Source organism: Tauraco erythrolophus, chromosome 6 (genome assembly GCF_009769465.1).
Source record: "Tauraco erythrolophus isolate bTauEry1 chromosome 6, bTauEry1.pri, whole genome shotgun sequence".
NCBI lineage: Eukaryota > Metazoa > Chordata > Aves > Musophagiformes > Musophagidae > Tauraco > Tauraco erythrolophus.
The window spans coordinates 12245409-12258461 of NC_141470.1; the positions used below are offsets into that span (position 1 = coordinate 12245409).

The 13053-nt window shown below is 40.7% G+C and overlaps 1 protein-coding gene across 3 annotated transcripts in view; it reads left to right on the forward strand.

Moving 5' to 3' along the window:
* Nucleotides 1-13053, forward strand: part of SERGEF (secretion regulating guanine nucleotide exchange factor) — a 160965-nt gene that overhangs the window by 78935 nt on the left and 68977 nt on the right. The window lies entirely within an intron of this gene.

Consider the following 13053-nt stretch of genomic DNA (forward strand, 5'->3'; position numbering starts at 1 on the left):
CGGGGAGGACTCTCACACTCTTCCCCTGCTCCAGCGTGGGGTCCGTACTCATGGGTGACAGTCCTCCATGAACTTCTCTGATGCGAGTTCTTCCCATGGGCGGCAGCTCTTCGTGAACTGCTCCAGCTTGGGTCCCTGCCTTCGGTGCAGCCCTTCAGGAACAGACTGCTCCAGCACAGACTTCCCACGGAGCTACAGCCACCTGCTCTGGCGTGGGGTCCTCCACAGGCTGCAGGTGGATCTCTGCTCCACAGTTAACTTCCATGGGCTGCAGGGGGACAATCTGCTGTTTCACCATGGGCTGCAGGGGAATCTCAGCTCTGGTGCACCTCTTCCCCCTCCTTCTTCACTGACCTTGGTGTCTGCAGAGTTGTTTCACTCACATCCCACTCCTCTGCTTTGGAGCACTCCCCGAGTCTCGATTTAGGGGGAATGAAGGCCCTTGGCCAACACTGCCAGGCGGTGGGGAACTGTTCCCTGGCCCGGGGCTGTGCATGGGCCTCTGAGGCACCCGGCTGCACTGCTGTGGCTGCTGCCTGTCCACTCCCGTAGCCCCTCCCCTGCTACTAAAACCCCACAACACAAACCCAATCCAATAGGATATCTTATAATGAAAGAGGGGAGTTTTTATTTTAGATTAAAAAGAAAAAAGATAACAGTATGTCATTCCATTCCAAAATACTCTTCTTTTGGGAACAGCCTTGGTTCAGCCTGTTGTAGTGCTGTGGAGCCTTCTTAGCAGAATCACTTCGGTCCTAGTAGTATGAGAATGGAATGGCTGTGGCAGAATTAGGCCGCTAGATAGAGTTGTAGTGAGCTGGACTGAAGTCCTCTTCCTGGAATGAAGAGGAGGCATTTTGCTGCTACTAGGAGTAGTCAAATAAGCTACTCCTAACTAGGATTTTGTATAAGGCTTGGTTTTGAAATATTAGTGTTCTGCTATTAGTTTCCTCTGTGTTGAGGAAAAAATAATTTGGTCTTCAGCAGGATTAGGGCTCATTTTCACATGTTCCTATTGCTTTTATTAGGTCAAGACATTTGGTCTTTTTTTTTATGGGTACTTGTCCCTTTTTCCTGACAGTATCAGAATGAAACTTGAAGATGTAATTGATGTACGTGAAAAGATGACAATAGCGTTTTCCTCTTTGAATTGGTCTAATTTCTTACTTTTTGGTTTCCTCTTACACATTGAACAGATATTTCTGGTGAGTTGTCCACAGTGATGCTAGATAGTTCCCCTGAGAGGTTCCAGCTAATTTAGAACCTATCTGTATATGTGAACAGTCTAAATGATTCTTTTTGGTATCCAGAAAGATTTATTATGCTGTACCTGACCACAGTAAATTTTGTCTGTCTTGCCCATTTATCAAGTTTTATTAGCTTCTTCTAAAGTTTTCATTCATTCACAACCCCTTAATTTCAAGAACTCTAAATGAATTCATGTTGCAGGACCTCCACTATCCTTTGTGTTTCCTTTGTAGGCAGTTTTCAATAATGCATGTGATGTCTTTAACAAAGATGGAGCAAGGGATTCCACTAGGTTGAAAATAGGACCTCTCCGCAAAAAAACAAACAAGGACTGGTGCATTGTAAATTACTTGTATTTGCAGTCAGCATGCCAGTGGATGTGAGCAATGAGAGCTTTTCAAATTTTTTTCCATTAAAACTGTTTTTCTTTTTTTTTTTTTTCCCCCAGAAGGTATAGCTCTATCTGTGGCAGTGTTTGGAAATAAAAAAGAGAAATAATTATTAGGCATAAATCTCTTGCAGTCAAATGCAATCCATCTATAACTGTAGTAGGGAGACCGGGATTAGATTCTGGTGAGCCATGATTCACAAATGAAGATATTTACTATGGTTCATGCCATTGTGCAATACTGCTACAATAGGATTATTCACTTAACTTCAAGAAAATGTAAAAATATGGATATTATGTGGACTTAAATTTGTAAGAACATGTTGCCTTTTGAGTTTTGTTAGGTTCCCATACAGAAAAGTACGTCCTTTCTGCCAAAGTGCCATATTTGAATTTGGCTATCATGACCACAGTTCTTCAGAAGCTGGGCTTCGTGTTCCTCAGACTGTTTGTGGGGTTTTACCCCTGTTAGTTCCTTATGTTATAGTGGAAATCTCCTGAATTGTGGGAGTGGGCTTACTGGAGCAAGTGCATTCTCAATTTGTTGTGGTTCCATGACTGTAGTCTATTTATACTGTAGCTGGTTCAAGCCTTTACACTTGCAGTTCTGCAGCTCTGCCTCATCTGCTGGCTTCCTAATCAAGGAATTATTTGCTTTTGAGACAGACAGACCTGTTTTTCAGCCTATGGAGGCATCAAAAAATTGCTAGTGAGTGCTTAGTGCTTCTGTGGCATGAACTGCAGGTGATCGGTGTGGGATGATATCCATTCCCAGTAATGGATTACATAGAGTGTTATGGCATGAAATTTCTGGGGAGAAAAGGTTGGATTTTTTTTGTTTTCCTGTGGGCACTGGTCACAACACATTTAGGCAAATTCTGTGAATAAATTAGTGTGCATTTAGTTGGTCTTGTGAAACCACTCTTTTCACCATTAGACTTGAAAGGTATTGTAGTAGTTATATTATCTGCTTCATTCTTTCAAACTGCAAAAATGCTGTCATAATTTAAAATGGGTCATAAGAAAAATTGTTCCATAATGTGAATTAAATTACCAGTCCGTGCATCCTTTGGCTTGTGAGGTGGGACACATCTCTCAGCCTTCTCAGCCCCTGCAGCATTTGGTCTCCTGGCAAGACTGAGAGCCTTTGAAGTTGAGCGGGCTGACAAGTTCCCTGAGAAAACCAGAGAAGAAAAGGTGATTTGAAACTGATGTGCTAGTACTGATGTGAAAGAACCACTCCTCAAAGGTAGCGAAGACTGAAAGAGAGAAAGGAATGGATATCGTGTGAGAGAGATGGTGCATAACAGAAATATCTTGTAATTAGGCAGCTGCTAGGTCAAAATAAACCGGAATGAACGTGTGGTTTTAAAGAACAGCCCAGCAGAGATGAATGAATGGTTCTCCTGAATGTGAATAGCTGGAGGTCCGTTGGTGGGTGGCCCGGCTTGCCTAGTGTCAGCCGGCTGCAGTTTATTTTCCAGCCCTGGAAGGAGCAGATGTGTTCTGACCTCACTCCAGTGGAGCAACAGCAAGGGTCTGTGCCTTTTTCTTCTGTCTACTCTTATCCTACAGCTGTTTTCTTGAGCTAATGAATGGCTTTCTGACAGAATACGCTCTGGCTATAATCTTATTCAAAAAAGTTCAAGTTAGAACTTTGAAGGATTTATGATAATTCAGCTTTTTAATAGGAAGGCCTTTTTATCAGCTGTGTAGAGTCACTTCAGACATGTTTTTTTTCTTCATTCGTCCTTTGTGGCTAGCGTTCAGGCTCAGTCTCTGTTTGAGTCCATACAAATGATATCCTTATTTATCCGGAAGAGCTTTTCTATTCATCTTCACATTGGAGTCTTAACAAGTTTACATTTTATTTATTTCCTGCAAGCTTGCTGCAGGGAGCTGTACTGTTACTAAGTGCTGCAGAAACAGAGAATCCAACATTGAAGAGCCGAGTTACATGACACCCTAAAGGCATAAGCATCATTTATTTGGAGAGGTAAAGGAGTGGACAGTCAGCAAAATTCATGGCTTGATGTTTTTATACAAGGCTAAATCTTTTGGAAGCTGCATGCCTGCAACTCTGCTGGAAAATAAATGAACCAAGAAAATTGTCCTCAAGTTGAGGTAGTTGGTGTATGAAAAATGTTTTTTTTCCCTCCGATGTTTATTTTCTTATATTTTAGGAGGAGTTCTTAATGTGCTGCAAATTAAGTTGATAACGTTTTTATTTTTATGTGTGTATACATGGGAGATGGAGAGACAGTGAGAGTTGTGCTGGAAATGAGCAAAGATTTGCATTCTTGAACATCCGATTAACTTGATAGTTATCTTAAATAATACTTCCCAAAGGCATTTGGCCCAGTGAGGGACACTTGAGATAATATTACACAGTGGCGGTTCTGTACTTCCAGTAACCTGCTCATTTCTTTCAAAGGACATAAAACGTTTTGAAGATTAAGTAGGTGGGTTTTTTTTATTCAGTGTGTTTGTGTACTGCCAGTTTATGCAAGCAGCAGTGCTCACTGAGGTCAGCAGGGCTAGCAGTGAAATGAAAGGTCAGTCCAATTGTGCAAGAGAGCTTCCTTGAAAATTTAGTAATTTCTCTGAAAATTAGTCTTCCCACATCCTGGTGCTGGGTGTTAAAGAACTGAGACATTCAGAATTCTATCATAAATTTGGATTTATTGCTGGAAAAGCAAAAAAGCCTGTGCACTTTAAAATAAGGTTAGTATTCCTTAATGACATCATTGATAATATTCTTTTGATAATACTGCCAAGTGTTGCAATGCAGTTTTTAATGAAGGATAGTGTAGATGAAAAGCATGTAAAAGAAGAAAACACTGCCAGGAGGTTCCAGAAAAACACATAGTAGAGAAAGAGGGGTTATAGAGAGTCGTCAAGGTCAGCTATATTGGTGGGATCAGTTCCCTCTGGGCAGTATGGTTGGACAGGGCTAATCAGGTAACGACTTCTGCCTTAAGGCAATAGGGCCTCAGCCACGACCAGCTATCAGCACTTAACTCCTTTAAGAGGGTCTTCTAGGGACAGTTGTCTGCCTGTTCATGATACTCAGAGTACCCTGACAGTCGATTGTTTGAGGGTACTAACTTTCTAAGAAGTGCTGTTTTTCCTTAAACAATAAGTTCTACAAAATGCCAAAATGCAGGGCTTTGTGCTATTCTGTAATCTTGCAGGCTGTGTATACAGAGTGCTCTGCATTATTTTTTTTTTATGTAGAAGAATTGTAGTGAGATTGCTTGCAATAACACCACGGTTAAGAGAGGGCTGAGTTCCCACAATATGTGTATTTGATTGCTCTGTGATTCTCTCCAGCTTCCCTGAATATTCTAGAAAATATTCCAAATGGGTTAAAAACGGTGGACTGTTTTACCACAAAGAAAGAGTCGTGAAGCCCAGATTCTGTTGAAACTCTTAAAACTGCATTTATACATCCACAAAAGGACCTTGGAATTAGTTGTCTAAGTAGAATTTGATATTTTGTTGCCAAATAATGCTTGCTGTCATGACTTTTATTCTAAGCCTATAAAATGTTGGATAACGATATGTGCTTCGGCAGAACGTTTGCCTGCAATCATTGTTTAATAGAACCATTCATTTCATTAAGTTCACAGTACTAGAAATTAGCACATTCAGATAGGTAATGATGACATTTATATGCTTTAATGAACGTTTTTCTTTTTGCTGTTTGCATGTAAAATAGCATAGGAAGAAAAGACAGATACCAAGTTGTTTTGGCATGCTACAAGCTACAATTTTTGACTGAAAACATCAGAATAATCTGATGGTAAGGATGTGTGTGTCGACGGTACAGTCAGATCAGTGCATAAAGAGGTTTTGAAACTTTCTGTTTCTGTGGTCTTGGTTTCTTTCATTTCTTCTGTCAAAGTGGTGTTTGTGGCCTTAAATAAAGAGCAAACCAGTTGTAGTCCCCAGAGCAAGCCCAAATAGATTGTAAGGTATTCATCTTAGTGCCTCTCAATTAACTTAGAGAGAGGCACTGAAGTGTAAGGAGATGGGAATTGTGGATGAAACAATCTAAATCAAAATCATGAAGAGAAAAACGGTGAAGAAGTTCCCTTGGGTAAAACTCTGCATCTGCTGAAGACCCCCGTCCTCCTAGTTCATGTTTGGATGTGGTTAGAGATGTCTGTAGTGTTTGTGAGGATTTTGGCCTTGTGGGATTTGCACTGCACAGATGCAGGTTTAGGAGTATGTACGCGTTAACAGTCAGGGCCGATGTCGTTAACAATTTCTTTATCAATCAGAAGGGATACTTGAGTCTTAATTTTTACGAAATAATGAAGACTGAGTGAGGATCTTGTTACAGGAGACAAACTGGGATTGAATGACCACAACTTAGTTCATTTTAAAAATGATGAAGGATAAACAAAAATTGGTTTGTGGCTCAGGTCTTGATTACAAAAATGGAAAATTTTGAACAGACTAGTGAGGCTGAGGGGTATGAAAGTGACAGGGCTTGATTTTCCTGGAATGAAGGATGCTATTCTTTCTGAACCCCAAGGAAGGAGGAGAACTGCCTGAAGAAGGATACAAGAACTAATTGGAAAATCTTCAGACAATGGAGAAGAGCCAGCTAACCTCACTGACTTGTAAAGATTTTTATCAAACTTGTCTTGGCTACATTCTTGTTATTGTGCTAAAACCTAATCCCACTGGGTGTTCCTACTGGGATCTCAGCAACTTTTGTGTTGTCCTAGAGTGATCTGATGACAAGATTTCTTTGTTGGTGGACATGGGTCTGTTTTGTCTTGACATCTCAATCCACCCATCCATCCTCAATTTGAGGGAAACAGTACATATTGAAGTTTTTCACTATGACCACACTTGCCTTGCAAGTAGGCTTTGTGGGTGCATATGGGTTACTGTAATGTAAACCTTTTGTGGAAATGCTGACTGCTTTAACAATTAGCTTTTCTTTCCTCCTTTTATTTTCATCCCCTGTGCCTGATTTCTTTAATCATAGAATCATAGAATCATAGAATGGTTAGGGTTGGAATTATGGTTAATGATAGCTGTATGTGGTTTTGGTGCTTCCTACCTGACATTAAAAGATTAGTTGGTTTTTGGTGCGTGTTTTTGGTTGTGGGTTTTTTTTTGTGTGTGTGTGTGGTTTTGTTTGTATGGGTTTTTTTGTTGTTGTTGGCTTGTTTTTTTTGTTTGTTTAATTTTTTTGCTTTAGAGTTACAACTGTTTCCATCTCCTGCAAGCGCTTGAGACCCATGCTGCACCAACTGAATTGGAAAAGTGCAACTGTACCCTGTTATCCACAAGAAGCTGTTCCTGGAAGTGTGCTCAGTGTCAGTGGATGACACCATAGCAGTTTCGTGTGTGTGGTTAGAGAAGGAACGTGTGCAGAGACTTGTGTAAGTGTCAGTTATGGCACGGAGGGTGTAAAGGCAAGATCTTGGGATTGACCAGCTGCCTTTTTAGTGATTGTAAGACAATGGCTAGGGCAGGATATTGAATGATTGGAGATGGGACTCTGAAACGGTGGTGGAGAAGCAAGGGAAATGCTGCAAAGCGTTTTGTGTCTTGCACTACAAGTGAGGCAGGCTTGGGGTTAGTTTCAGACAGGGAGCACATAGAACATAACTCTGGGAGCTATAGAAAGCTATAAAATCTTTCATTTGAAAGCTTACTGCATCCTGCCAATGTCATAATGCTTCCTCTCTTCCTCCATGCTTACAAAGGTCCACTTACAGCTGACCAAAAGCTAAAACATCGTGTGTCTCAAGAAGGAATGTTTTCTTCCAGACTTTAGTAGACGTTTAAATTCTGTTGTGAATTTTCTTGCTGTAGTGGAAAGTAAAACTGCATACTAATTTAAAAAAGCTGATCACACAACAATAAAAAAATCCACCTTAAGTGGAAGACTAGATTATTAGATTGATGAAAAATGGAGAATGTCTGTTAAGCTGTAGGACACTGGGCCTCTCACTTTTCAACTGATACGACCAACAGCTAGGAAGACATTTAATGTGCTGTTCTTGGTGAGGTTGTACTGGTTTGCTGCTAACATGTGTTACATTAAACTGGACTTAGTCTTGTGCTTGCCAAGGAATGTGACTAAGTTAGCAAGCTACTTTCTTATCAATCAGGAGTCAAATGATCCAGAAGAGGAACACAGAGTTTCTATTGAAGTATCATTGGAAGCAGGACAGATTTGCTAATTAGATTCCTTTTATTTTATTTTATTTTTTCACATCAGTAGAATTCTGCATACAAATATAGTTGGGTAGAGTGTGTCAAACAGCACAAATCATTGTTATGATACATTAATCAAGGGCATGGAGGAACAGCTCTGGGAGAGAAGATTCCCTTGTCTTACATAAGCTTTGATCTGCAGTCTCTTGGTCTCGTTCCATTAGGACTTCTGATCCCAGAAGGAATAAAATTTACTGTCTTCTGGCCCTGGCAATTTCCTTGCAGTGATATTTTTCAAAACGCATGAGATGCCATGGCTAAAGTCCTGGATAAAAGTACTTATGTGCCCACTCTTTTAATGGTTTCCTTCCCTTGCCTTCCCTCGCCCCCAAAAGAGCTGTGCTTTCATGCAATTAAAAGTTAGAAATGGTAGTGACTAGGATCTGGGTGCAACTTAAACATATCTTCGTTCATCCTTAGACATCTATTTTGTTCATCGTACTCTTACTTCTCAGAAGTGATGGATTTGGGAAATAATTGCGCTGTAGGGAATTAACGTGCACTCATAGGGCAGTGAACCAAAAGTCAATGGCGATGAGGTCCTTTAGTTGTTCTAGCTAAGCATCCTGATGTCCGGGTGCTTGTGGATTTTCTTTCTGCAACCCCCCTTGTGAGTCCAGCTCTCTGTGCCTCTTCCCTGCAACCCCTTGTACTGTCCCTTCCCCTCTGCTGCAGCACTGGGCTTACTTTGCCCGCACTTCTGACTTGATCTTTTTCCTGATGGGTTGCACAACAGATCCTCAATCGAAGCCCTGGAAATATAGAAAGAAAAGAAAGAATAGCCTTGTGCTCAAGGTACTAGCCTGAAACTTGATTTTTTAATTTATTTTTATTTTTTTTTATACACTTTATCAGACTTGTTTTGTTATAGTGCTCGGAAGTCCCTTAGGGGATGATTGATAAAAGGTATTTTGTCTCTTAATTACCTTTGAAATCAATGGGAGATTGTACGTCTAAATATCTGCGTGAGTTTTATCCTGTATAAGATTGCTCACTGTCTACAAAGGAGAGAACAATATTTTCTTACCTCATAGGACTGTGGGGGTCCAAAAGGAGAGATAGCTATTCTTCAGAAAAATCTCTATCTTGGATAGATATAAGAGAGGAGGCCCTTTGTATTTACTCTCACCTTTCCTCTGAACCTTCTTCCCTGATAACATCTTGTTGAGTAGATAACCTTCTCTTCCTAATATGCATGTGTGTATTTATGTATGCACACATTTTCTTATATGTATACATACATATATAGGAATGTATATACAATATATATAAAAACATTATTTTTGAACTTCATATAGTATCTTAATATATTAAAATATTTTAATCTTAAGTGAAATACCTTCTCTGTTTTGTGTAACCCACTGCTTTTACAGTCAATCAATTAATTTTTGTTAAGGCTGGGTCATAAGCATATCTGCAGGCTGCAGAAAGATACTGGTATTTTGCCCGGAGTTAGTGGTTGTTGTGCTAAGGTCTTCCTCACCATCCATGCAGCTTATGTCCTGACCATTTATGATTCATATAATGCTGGTCCCTTGGCTGCTTCTCACCATGTGTTAAATCTGGATGGATGGATGGATCTGAACTGTAACCATTGCTAGGTAGAAAACAGCTGCTAACACACAATTTAAGGGATGAAACAATTTATGTATATGGTTGATGGCACAGATAATAAGGTAAGTTAGTTCTGAGTCAAATGGTCCCTAAGCATTATTTTCCTGCCTCACAGGTGTTCGTTAAGTGCTTTGAGAGTGTTTATATAGAGATCACACATCCTTTTACAACACTTCTCAAATATTCCTCCAAACAGAACAGAAACTTTACTATGAATTGTTTCCGTGTAGGGGGTCATATTTCTTAGGCTCACAGAATGCTTCACAGTCACTAGCAGTTACTCTGATTTGTCTTTACAATTAGTGATTTTTTTTTCAATTAAAACAGAATGTAAAAATATTGCCCAATTAGAAAGCATTATTATATGTTTAGAAGTACCCTTGAATGTACTTATCCACTGGGAGCATGCAGATGACTGTTGGAATTTAATTTCTCTGCAGCGTGTTGGGGGTGGGGACAGAAGAGAAGTAGCCAGAAAATTATGGTTGCTGCAGTAAAGACCAGGCTTCTCCCAGTGACCTGCACTGACTGCAGAGCTTATTACATCTAATGTAAGCACAAAACATCTGTTCAGCAATGCTGTTCTCTGGCTAGTCTGCATTTGTACCAGCAAATTCTGTGTTCTTGGCTCATTGTTGCCTGTTGTGGGAAGTCGTGAAGAAAAGAGGGTGTCACATTTTAAAGCTTATTGTAAAAAAAGCTGTTATGAAATACCTGCAAGGCAGCACTGCTCATTAAGCGGTGGCCACCTCGCTTTACCTCTGTGGTGTTGTCCCTTCTGAGCTCCAGAGCCATAGGTGTGCAGGCCAGCAGGAATCCTGTGGGTGGATAGTGTAGCCTGTAGCATGGATGGTGGATAAGGCTGTCGTTTCAGAAAGTTACCTTTAGGGTCTCCTAAGGAAATGTTTTATTTGGGGGTTCCTACAGAGTCACTCTGTTTCGTGACACCCTGCGATAAGGCAGAGGTGGTGAACCTCGTGCTCTCATCTAGCAAATTCTTCTTTGAAGCTGCTGGTATGTGGCGTGTGCTGGCCTTGCTCAGGGCCATCGAAGGTGAACCCAGAGCACTGCCTTCAGCAGCTTGCAATTTTCCTTGGGTTCGTTGTTGTTGGCAAAGCTGACACTTCCACCGAGGTGGCTTTTCACCGACTGAAAGGGGTGCAGCAGCACTACTCGTTTGTGCTTTGCCGTAGCTTTCACCCCATCAGGCTACAGAGCTGCAGTGGGTCCATCTGCACGACGTGTTGGCTGAGTGGCTGTCATGGGGGCAGCTCCCCAGCAGTGGCGAGCCTGTGCAATACAGCAGTTCCCGGTCTGGTGGTACCCAGCGTGGTCTGACTGAGTCATGCACAACCTGGTAAGGTCGCTAGCGAGGGGCTCTGAGCGGTGGGCAGGGTAACAGCTACGTGAGTCGAGTACAAAGCTGTTTGAGGTCACCAGCGTTCTTTTATCTGGTCTGCAGGCTCTGTAGCTGCTTCTATTAGGTATATGAAGAAAATGTTTCCTCATCAGGGGACGTTTTACATTCTAAACACCACCTTGTTTGGGTGGTTTTTTGTGGTTTTCTTTTTGGGATTTTTTTTGTGTTTTTTTTTTTTTTTTTATTTATTTGTTTGGGGTTTTGAGTTTGTGGGGTTTTTTTTGTGTTGGTGTTTTTCTTTTTTTTCTTTTTTTTCTTTTTTCTTTTCAATATAGTGTTTCTGAAGAGGATCCTGGCAATAAGTGTGAGCCACCAGCCTGAGCAGTTCTTTTGTACTGATGCTTTTGAATCTGTGCCTGTGTTAGTGAATTTCCTAGGGAAGTAGCTAAGATAGGATTATTAACACCTCAGATGAAATTTAGTTATTTTATTAGCAGCAGCTTCAGTATCTCCAATTTTCAGCACTTGGTGAAGATGCAGGATTTGCTTTTTTGCTAGAAAGCCTTCACATGTGTTTCCATGCGTGGATCTTGTTTCCATGGCATCAACCTTTAAGCTCGAGAAGCATTGGTGGGAGCATTAGCCAGTGAATAGGCATTAGAAACCAGCCCTGCTCCCATGTAGGGCTCTGACTCGTGGTGAGGATAATGATATGGGAAATATCGATGATTTATGCATTTTAACAGTCGAGGCTTAAAGCTTTGCCTGTCTGCAGTATTGTGGGATAGAAGACTTGATGTAGTCCTGCTAGTGCTCTTGCAAAGCCATAGCTTTTCCTGCTTTTTTGTTTCGATTTTTCTGGAGATGAGGCCATGCTGGAGTGTGCTGTGACTTGAATTATTTTTCTTGCCCCAGTTTCCCAAATGCTTTAATGTCTTGGCTAAGCACCTCTGTCCTAAATAGTCTCTTTTGTCTTCCTTGCCATTGTTGTGTTAGGATGGCATCGACCAAATGTTTTCATGTCACAGTTGTGGTGTGGTACGTCATGAGTAGTACTGATTGCAGTGTTTATTTATAACACAATTGCTCAAGCTAGTCTGTGGGTCAGTCTTGGGTATCTCTTTTCCAGTAAATGCTCAAGCACAGTGAGCTGAGTCAAGGACTGTTTTGTTAACTTCTGTGGTTTTATGTTATGCAGACATTGAGGTCATTGTAGCAGTTTTCTCTGGCCATAAAAACTATAAAGTTACGCACACGTGAAACCATATAAAATTTTGATGGTATGGACTTCTATTTTTTTAATATAATTGAGCATATTCTTCTGTTTTATACTTTATCATTGCAAATGTGCTTTTAAGAAGTAGAAGAATGTGCTTATTCATTTTCTCCAACTCAGTAGTACCTGTAAAGAGCAAGTAGGTGCAAAACAATGAACTGGACACAGGATTTTGAGGGGATTACTTTTTAAATTAAAACCTGAGGGCACTCAGCAGAGTAACCTTGTGTAAAATGATGTCTGTATTACATCAGACAATTATGGTAGCAGTGACATTGCAAAAGAATACAATAGGAGAGACAAGCCCTTGCAGTAGGCCAGCGGGCTGCTCTCGGTGCTTGTGTTGCCGTCATTTGTGAAGAACTTATGAAAGCTTAGTAAGTGATACTATGTGATATATACTAAACCAGCTTAAGCATCTGACATGTTCACAGCAGCTGCAGAGAAGAAAGAAAATTCCACTGACTATGAGTTTGCTTTGAAAAGAAATTCATAACTAATTTTCATCACTTAACAAGCTTGGGAGAAAATGTTTGCATTGATTCCTTTCTTTTTTTTTCTGCAGCTTTTAAAAATTAAACCAGCCTGCTGCTAATAGAAGAGTTGAGTTCGATGGTATTTTTTTCTCCATTCTAGACAAATGACCATAGGGATCATAGCACTTCAGGTTTATCACGCTGAACCTGTATACTTTGTGCAGTTTTTCAGGGATCATCTAGAAAAACAGTATAGGTAATAGAAATGGAGATCTTCATCGCCCTTTTGATTCCCAGCTGTGTCTCTGTGGCCCTGATCTTGCAAAGGTTTAATCTGCGTTTGTTCTATGCCCCTGAATAGTCTTGTTGCAGCCAGTGAATGTTGTCAAGGGTGTGATGCTTTTGCAGAATTGTGGCCAGTCTTGCTTCTAAGGATTGAGATGTC